The sequence below is a fragment of the Callospermophilus lateralis genome, chromosome 8 (genome assembly GCF_048772815.1).
Source record: "Callospermophilus lateralis isolate mCalLat2 chromosome 8, mCalLat2.hap1, whole genome shotgun sequence".
NCBI classification, from domain to species: Eukaryota; Metazoa; Chordata; class Mammalia; order Rodentia; family Sciuridae; genus Callospermophilus; species Callospermophilus lateralis.
In genome coordinates, this window is record NC_135312.1 from 107786105 (window position 1) to 107795720 (window position 9616).

The following is a 9616-nucleotide window of genomic DNA, read 5'->3' on the forward strand; positions in this document are numbered from 1 at the left end:
GAGTTTTTTGGCTGGCTTTGGGGAAAAAGGTTTCTATAACCAGCAGGAGAGGAATGCCCCAAGAGGGCAGGAGAAGGTTAAAGAGAAGCTTTGCTTCTGAGATCTTCACTTGGGGGTATCATTTTCTGAGCCCCAACAATACAGTAATTGTTAATACCTGTAAGTACACATTCATTTAAAACCCACAGAAGGTGCAATGCCAAGGATGAGCACTAATGCAGACTGCAGATGACCATAATGTGTCATTGTAGGGTCACTGTTTATAACAAATGCGTCACTGTAGTGGGGGATATGGAAGGTGGAGAGGCCATGCATGTCAGAGTACCTGAAAAGTCTCTATGCCTTGCACTCTATTTTGTTGTGGACCTAAAATGACTCTTAAAAAAAGTCTGCTTTAGCTGGGCACAGTGGCCCATACCCGTAATCCAGAGGCTTGGGAGGCTGAGGCAGGAGGATCAAGAGTTCAAAGCCAGCCTCAGCAAAAAGCAAGGTTCTAAGCAACTCAGTGAAATCATGTCTCTAAATAAAATATAAAATAGAGCTGGTATATGGCTCAGTGGTTGAGTGTCCCTGAGTTCAATCCCTGGCACCCCCTACCCCAAAGAAGTCTGCTTTAAAAAAACGGCACTGTTAAACCTTCAAAGTCAGAATAAGATAGTTGTATTAGAATGTTATAAATAGAATAAATAGAATAAATAGGACTGTAAGAACTTTGAAATTACAAAAAGCAGTCTATAAGAGTCTCTCCCTACCAGACCTCCAATCTATTCCAAAAGGCAATTCATTAAGTATCATCACACATAGGTTCTCAAATTATTTCCATTTCTTTAATTTCATCTCCCCGCTGCCAGAAAGAAAAATACATTGTAGATGACGTCCTTGCCATTATTTGTTTGTGGTCCTGGTTAGGGATGCTGAAAATTATTTGTTGAAAATAAAAATTAGAGATACATATATAAGAAGCAAAAATTGTCCCTTGAGTTTTTGGTGGAAACCTCAGATCTAAACCAAAACATGGGGCATTATCACTAATAAGACCCTCAACAAACAGACTAAGGTATATATATATAGTTATTAATAACCATACACATTTATGTAAATACTTCTTGATGTATCTTAGATACTGCAAACTGTGAGTTAGTCTCCAATTCCTATCCCACACTATAAAGGGCTGGAGATATAGCTCAGTTGGTAGAGTACTTGCCTCACACTCATAAGGCCCTGGGTTCAATCCCCAGCACCACAGAAAGAAAAGAAAAGAAAAAGGTCCAGTCTAGGTTTCTCCTCTTGCATTTCTATTTCTCCCTTTTCTGACAGTAAAGCACCTGCTTTCTGTTTTCTTTAACATATTTATTGTCTTGGTAAGTCCCCTTTCCTGTGTGGATGCTCTCTTCCCCTCACTCCCTGCAATGGGCAGCATTCTCCCATGAACATGCTCCTCACCCTGTTTGATACCAGGCACTAGGGGCCACTATGGACACCCTCTTCCCCCAGTGAATCTCTGAAATTCCCATCTGGGCCACTGCAACTCCTCTTTCACTCCCAGCACAGAATACCTTCCTCTGATCCACCAAATGGCTTTAGGACTCAATTGTTCAGGACAAGAAGTAGAAAGGCACAGGGCCAATAACTGATCTTAGTGGGAAAATTTTGGAGAAATCAAAAGCAAAATATAAAAGAGTAGAAAAAATGTTTCCTTTTACTATGGAACCATATCTTTAAGACAGCAATAAGCCACCCTATAATAGCACTAATAAATAGAAAAAGTGATATTGTGTCCTTGGAGTTAAAAAAGTAATGAAGTTGTTCCTAGAGTTGTTGACAGAGGGACTAGTAAACATGGCGTGGTTGTGTAACCTGGCCACTCATTGCCTCTGGGTGCTGTTTTTGTCCTGGGTCAATGATATCACAGGAAAAAATATGAAAGTTTGAAGTGGAACAAAAGAGAAGATTCCTGTACTAGATTATCTCTAACTCACATCTTCTTTGAGATATTTTGCAACTCTGTTGGTTGCAGCAAACTTATAATAATGTAGATAATGACTATCCATGAAAATGCAGATTTTGTGATTGAAATGCAGATTGTGGATACATTGAATTTTGTCCCATGGATAGTGGGTTCATTTTGGTGGGTATAAAGCAAGCTTCTTTCAGCCTTCATGTTGGTGCTTTATGTGTGTGCTTTGATTTTTCCTTTGAATTATTTGTAGCACCTTACTGGTTTCCTCATTATTCATGTGAATCATGGCTTTATCTCCTCTTTCTCTGCCTTCTCCTAATTATTTTAAAATTATTCTTAAAAAGATGTGGGAACTCACTTGGAATCCCAAATTGAGATTATAAGGTGAAAACATTTGAGAATCAACAGATAGAGAAATAAACCTTCTCAGAGCTTTCCTTATCTGACTAAAAGCAGAAACTTTTGGGAAATAAATCTGACATACTCCCTCTTTTGGGGGAGTTTACTCCTAGGAGAGAGACCAAGAGTAAACGTACCATAAATCCCTTCCTTAGGAAGATTCATAGTCTCAAAGGAAGGATAGAGCACCCATACCTTCATACACAAACATCACAAACTTTATTATCTTCTATGCATTCTCCTAAAATCCTCTTTGCCTTTTCTAAAGAAATCTACTTTTTTCTTTTTTCCCATAGGAACTTTCCCTGTTCCATTTCCCCTATTAAGTTAGCTGTATTAGCCTCTAACATTAATCCTTTAGTGAGCTAGCAACTTTTTTTCTTAGCTTCTGAATATGATTCTTTTTCCTGTTGTTTTATCAGCCTTTTATTTAATTTGCAGGCGCATCGAACCTGACAGCAACAAAGTTCTAACTTGAATACAGGGGATGTGGGCTTTAAGACCTATTGACATCAAAGAGTATGCACTTCCTTATTGTTGAAGCTTAGGGAAGAATCATTGCAGGTCTAAGAAACTTGAGAAACTATGTTCTGATAATAGAGTTGTTGGCTAAAAATAACCCTGGCTTGTTTGAGATGAAATCCCTGCTGATCTGGTGGTAAAATTCTCCCATTAATGGATATGTGTATTTGCAACTATGACAAATTTTAGAATTAGATATAGAGATGATAAAATTAATCAAATCTGTAACATTGGCACTGTATCTTAATGTAGGAATAATCTGCTTATTGAGAATTTAGAGTACTTTTAACATTTAATAAAACTAGGCAATTTAAAACATCAGATTAGAGATTCAAGATGGCAGATTAGAGGAAGGCTGCATCTCCAGTTGCTCTGTGGCTCTGGGTTCAAGCAGCAGGAGTACTGCTTCTCAGTGAGACTCCGGGAATCTACTGGGATACTATGAGTTCATTCTGCTTCTCAGCTATATCCAAAACCCAGCTTAGAGTTGGCACAGCATGCTTCATGCACAAATTAACCATGCTCAAACTACAATGATACTTTAAAGAAAAGGGGAGAAAACCCCAAAACCAACAACCAGGCCCCAAGTAGAAACAGCTAGGGAGGAACATCAGTTCCCATTTATGGACATCCAGTCCTACACCAAAAACCAGAGAAAATTAGCCAAAAACTATGGATACCACTCCTGTGAGAGGGTCTCAATCTAGACTGCTCCTATACCCCTTTAGAATATACCGAGTTGTTAAGTTGTTAAGTGTTAAGTTGTTAGGTTGTTAAGTGATAAAGGGTATACCTTGTATACCCTTTTATATACAACACAATTGCTGGATCTCCAAGAAGAAATTAAAAAAAATTCTTAGAATCAAATAACAATTGTGATATAACACCCCAGAACCTTTGGGACACTATGAATGTGGCACTAACAGGAAAAATTGTGGCTTTGAGTGTTTACATAAAAAAATCAGAACAATCCCAATAAACAAACTAATGATGCAATTCAAGACCACTGAAGAAGAATAAAAATAACAATTACAAAAAACATTAGAAGAGTCAAAATTAATAAAATAGAAAATAATAATTAAAAAACAATGCAAAGGATCAATGAAACTAAAAGGGTTGGATTTTTGAAAAGATAAACAAGGCAGGTTAAACCCTTAGCCAAACCAATCAAAAGAAAAAAAGAGAAAAAGGAGAAATCTCCACAGACATCACAGAAATCTAGGGGATCATTAGGGGATGTTGTGAAAACTTGTACTCCAATAAATTGGAAAACCTAGGAGAAATAGTTACATTTCAAGATACATATGACCTGCCAAATTTTATTAAAATGAATTATACTTTCAGGTATAACTGAGAAGAACTAATAGAATTAAAAAAAAAAGATCTAGAAAACCCAAACAACCTAATATCAAGCAATAAAATAGAAGCAGCAATAAAAACACTTTCAACAAAGAAAAAGCCCAGGACTAGATAAATTCTCAGCTGGATTCTACCAGACCTTTAAAGAAGAACTAATGTCAGTGCTCCTCAAATTACTTTATGAAACAAAAAGGGATGGGACACTTCCAAATCCATTCTGTGAAGCCAGTGTCACTCTCATACCGAACCAGATAAGGACATAACTGGAAAAAACTAAAGAACAATATCCCTGGTGAAATTAGATGCAATGATCTTTAATAAAACATCATCAAATTGTATTAAACAACATACTAAGAAGGTTGTTCAACATAACCAAGTTAGTTTAATTTCCAGGGATGCAAGGATAGTTTATTATAATAAGCAAATAATAAATTATGTAATTAACAAATTATGTAATTAACTACATTTAATGGATACAGAGAAATCCTTTGGCAAATTTCAACACCCATTCATAATGAAAGCACTAAAGAAACTAGGGATACAAGGAACCTATCTCAACATAATTAAGGCCATATATGACAAAACCGACGTCAACATAATAAATAGTTAATAGGGAAAAACTGAAAGCATTTCCTTTAAGATCCAGAATAAGATGAGATGATACTTTCACCACTCCCATTCAATACAGTCCTAGAAATTCTGGTCAGAGCAATTAAGCAAGAGAAAGGAAATATAGGGATAAAAACAGGAAAAGAAGAAGTCAAATTATCACTATGTGCAGATGATATGATCCTATAACTAGAAGATCCAAAAAACTTGCCAGAAGAGAGCTAGAGCTAATAAATTCAGCAAAGTAGCAGGTTAGAAAATCAATATATAAACAAATCAATAGGCTTTCTATTCACCTATAATGCCAATAATGAAACTACTGAGAAAGAAATTAGCAAAGCAATACCATTCACAATAACCTCAACAAATAAAAACAAAGTTAGGAAAAGAATCTAACCAAGAAGGTGAAAGATCTCTACAATGAAAACTTCAGGATACTGAAGGAACAAAACAAAACAGGACAAAACAAAAACAAAAACAAAAACAAAAAAAGAAGAAAAAGATGCAAAGACCTCCAAAGTTTATGAACAGAATTAATATTGTTATAATGACCATGTTACTAATTGATATACAACTTTAATACAGTTCCTTATTAAAATCCAAGAACATTTTCTCACATAACTAGAAAAAAAAAAACAGTTCTAAAATTCATTTGGAAGAACAAAACACCCAGAATAGCCAAGTCAATTTGCAGCCAAAAAAGCAATGCTGGAGGCATAACAGTACTAATTTCAAGTTATACTACAGAGCTATTGGAACAAAAACTGCATGATACAGCATAAAAACAGACATGTAGACCAAAGAATAGAAGACACAGAGACAAATACATTCAATACATTCAGATACAGTCATCTGATACTTGATAAAGGTGTCAAAAATATACATTGGAGAAAAGACAGCATTTTAAACAAATGGTGCTGGGACAACTGGTCACCCATATGCAGAAAAATGAGACTAGATTCCTGTCTCTCTGGACAAAAGACGTAGGAATAAGACGAGAAACTTTGCATCTTCTATAAGAAAACATAGATCAACATTCTAGCATACAGGCACAGGAAATGACTTTCTCAATAGGAATCCTAAAGCTCAGGAAATAATACCTAGCATTAATAACAGGGGTGGCATCAAATTAAAAAGCTTTTGCACAGCAAAGGAAACAATATGAATATAGTACCTACAGAATGGGAGAAAATCTTTGATAGCTACTGACAGAGGATAAATACACAAAATACATAAAGAACTCAAAAAACTTAACACCAAAAAACCAATAACCCAACTTAATAAAGGGACCAATGAACCAAACAGACACTTCCCAAGAGAAGAAAAACAATTGACCAACAAGTATATATATAAAAAATGTTCAACATCTTTAGGAACTTGGGAAATACAAATCAAAAGTACATTGTAATTTTATCTCATTCCAGTTAGAAAGGTATCCATCAGGAATACAAACAATAATAAAATTTGGAGAGGATATGGGTTAAAAGAACACTTTTACATTGTTGGGGGAATTATAAATTAGTGCAACCAGTATGGAAATTGGTTTGGAAGTTCATCAAAAGACTAGGTACATGTGACCCACCTATAGCACTCCTTGGTATTTATCCTAAAGAATTAGCTGGGCTTGGTGGCACATGCCTGTAATCCCAGCAGCTCAGGAGGCTGAGGCAGGAGGATCTTGAATTCAAAGCCAGCTTCAGCAACTGCAAGGCGCTAAGCAACTCAGTAAGACCCTGTCTCTAAATGAAATACAAAACATGGCTGAAGATGTGGCTCAGTGGGTGAATGCTCCTGAGTTCAAGCCCTGGTGATCTCTCCCCGCCCCCCCACCAAAATAAGAATTAGAGTCATCATACGACAGAGATTCATGCATACTCATGCTTATAGCAGCACAATTCACAATAGCCAAACTATGGCACCAGCCTAGATGTCCATCGATGGTTGAATAAATGTTGGCAGCTGCCAGGATGCAGCTGTCCTGATGCACCAGGTTCTGAATAATTATTGCCTTCAGTCTGGCATGGTAGTGCCAGGTCGCAGTAACGTGGGCATTAATAACATATGGTGCCAGGAGCAGGAGTCACATGCTGGGGTTGAGTTACACTCACCTTTTCCTTTGGAATCCTACCCCTTTGCTCTTTTTTGGGATAGACTGTTACATGGAAACTTCTCTTGTGTGTCCCCTCTATAGAGAATTCCAGCGGCTCTCTCCCTTTCCAAGGACCCTTAAGGTCAGAGAGCTGTCACGGATTTTGAAAAGGTAATTCTGTGAGTTTGCGTGCTTTCTTTGTCGTTTTCTTAAGTTATTGGAATAGTTAGATTTTGTGAACTCATGGAAATTGGTTTGGAGGTTCCTCAAAAGACTAGGTATGGTATTTATCTAGTATTTATCACTCCTTGGTATTTATCCTAAAGAATTAGTTGGGTGGTGCATTCCTGTAATCCCAGCAGCTCAGAGGCTGAGGCAGGAGGATCTTGAATTCAAAGCCAGGTTCAGCAACTGCAAGGCACCAGCTAGGATAGTTGGCAATAAATGAATAAATGTTTTCTCTAATATGTGAATGTTAATTCACAATAAGGCAGCAGGCACTAGAGAAGAATAGCATTACCTTAGATTAGGTAGAGGGAAGTGATGGGAGGAGAGGGGAGGAGATGTGGGGATAGGAAAGATAGTAGAATGAAACAGACTGTATGAATATATGTATACTGCATGTATATATGTGACTGCATGACCAGTACGATTCTGCAACATGTACACTCAGAAAAATGAGAAATTATATCCCATCTATGTGTGATATATCCAAGTGCATAAATGCATTCTACTGTCATGTATAACTAATTAAAGCAAATAAAAAATTAAAAAAAGAAAATATGATATATATATATATATATATATATATATATATATATATATATACACGCACATACACACAATGCAGTTTTATTCAGACATAATGAAGAATAAAATTTTGTTATCTGCACAAAAATGGATGGACATAACAAAATACTAGAGAGTATTATGTCAAGTGAAATCAGCCACACTTAGAAGGTGGTGGGTTGCATGTTTTCTTTCATGTGGATAAAGGAATAGAGAGGCAGTGGTGGGGATCTCATGAAAAGTGAAGGGAGACCAGTAGAATTGAGGAGAGGGAGCAGGGGAAGAGAGGAGGGAATGGAAAGGGGAATAATATTGATCAAATTATATTGTTATATCATGTGCACATGTGAATATGCAACAATGAATCCCAGTATTATGCACCAATAAAATACGGAAATTTATCAGATTAACCTACTAATTTCAATTAAAAACAGGTAATTGAATTTGAACTTATGACAGACATATAAGAGAATTTGACTACATTTATAAGCAGCACTGGAATATTTAAGAGAACTTGACATATACTATATTTAACTATGTTTTGTTAGATTTTCTGGAGTTTCAAAGCAAGCATTTAAAATAAAATGAGTCAATATATGTAAGATGCTTTTCGAAGTAGTTCAGTTATTTAACTAACAGTGTTGAATGTGACTGATTGTAACAGGGAGTTCAGTTTGTTCAACTTTAGTTAAACACTTAAAATAAAAATTAAAGGTGATTGGTGTTATTTGATAAGATTTATAAGCAGAATGATAAGATTTGTAATTCAAAATTAAATACCTAAAGTAAACTGGGTATTTGAGTTTGTTACTGTAAGGAATTTGTTACAGTTTGATATGAGGTGTCCTCTGAAAGCTCTTGTGTGAGTCAATGCAAGAAAGTTTAGTGGTAAAATGATTGGATTATGACAGCCTTAATTTAATCAGTGCGTTAATCCATTTGGATAAATTAATTGGGTGGTAACTGTAGGCAGGTAGGGTGTGGCTGGAGGAGGCCTGTCTTTGGGTCATGCCCTTAGGATTTGTACTTTGTTTAATGAGTAGACCTTAATTTTTGTTTTTTTTGTTGCCATGTACTGAGCTGCTGTCCTCCTCCACACCCTTCTGCCATGATGTTCTGCCTCATCTCTGACCCAGAGCAAAGGAGTCAGCCATCTATGCATTGAGACCTCTGAAACTATGAGCCCCAAGTAAACTTTTCCTCCTCTAAAATCATTCTTTTTAGGTCTTTTGGTCACAGCAGTGATGAAGATGACTAAAATAGAAATTATATCAATATTAAACTCAAGTATGGTACATGCTATTGATTTGCTGATTAAGTAGTAATTCTAGAAACCCTTCTTTCTTTTTTTATTTGTTGTTTTACGTATACATAGGATGTATTTTGACATATTATACCTACATGGAGTGCAACCCATACCAATGTTGATCTTATTCTTATGTTTGTACACGATGTGGAGTTACACTGGTCATGTATTCATATATGAGCAGAGGAAAGTTTTGTCCAATTTATTCACTGTCTTTCCTATTCCCATCTTCCCTCCTTTCCCTTTATTCCCCTTTGTCTAATCTAATGAACTTCTATACTTCTCCTTCTTACCTTTCATTGTTATGGGTTAGCATCCACATATCAGAGAGAACATTTGGACTTTGTTTTTTTGGGATTTGCTTATTTCACTTAGCATGATATTCTCCAGTTTCATCCATTTACCAGCAAATGCTATAATTTCATTTTTCTTTATGATTTAATATTCCATTTTGTATATATACCACATTTTCATTATTCATTAATCTCTTGAAGGGCACATAGGTTGATTCCACAGTTTGGCTATTGTGAATTGAACTGCTATAAACATTGATGTGGCTGCATCACTGTAGTATGCTGATTTT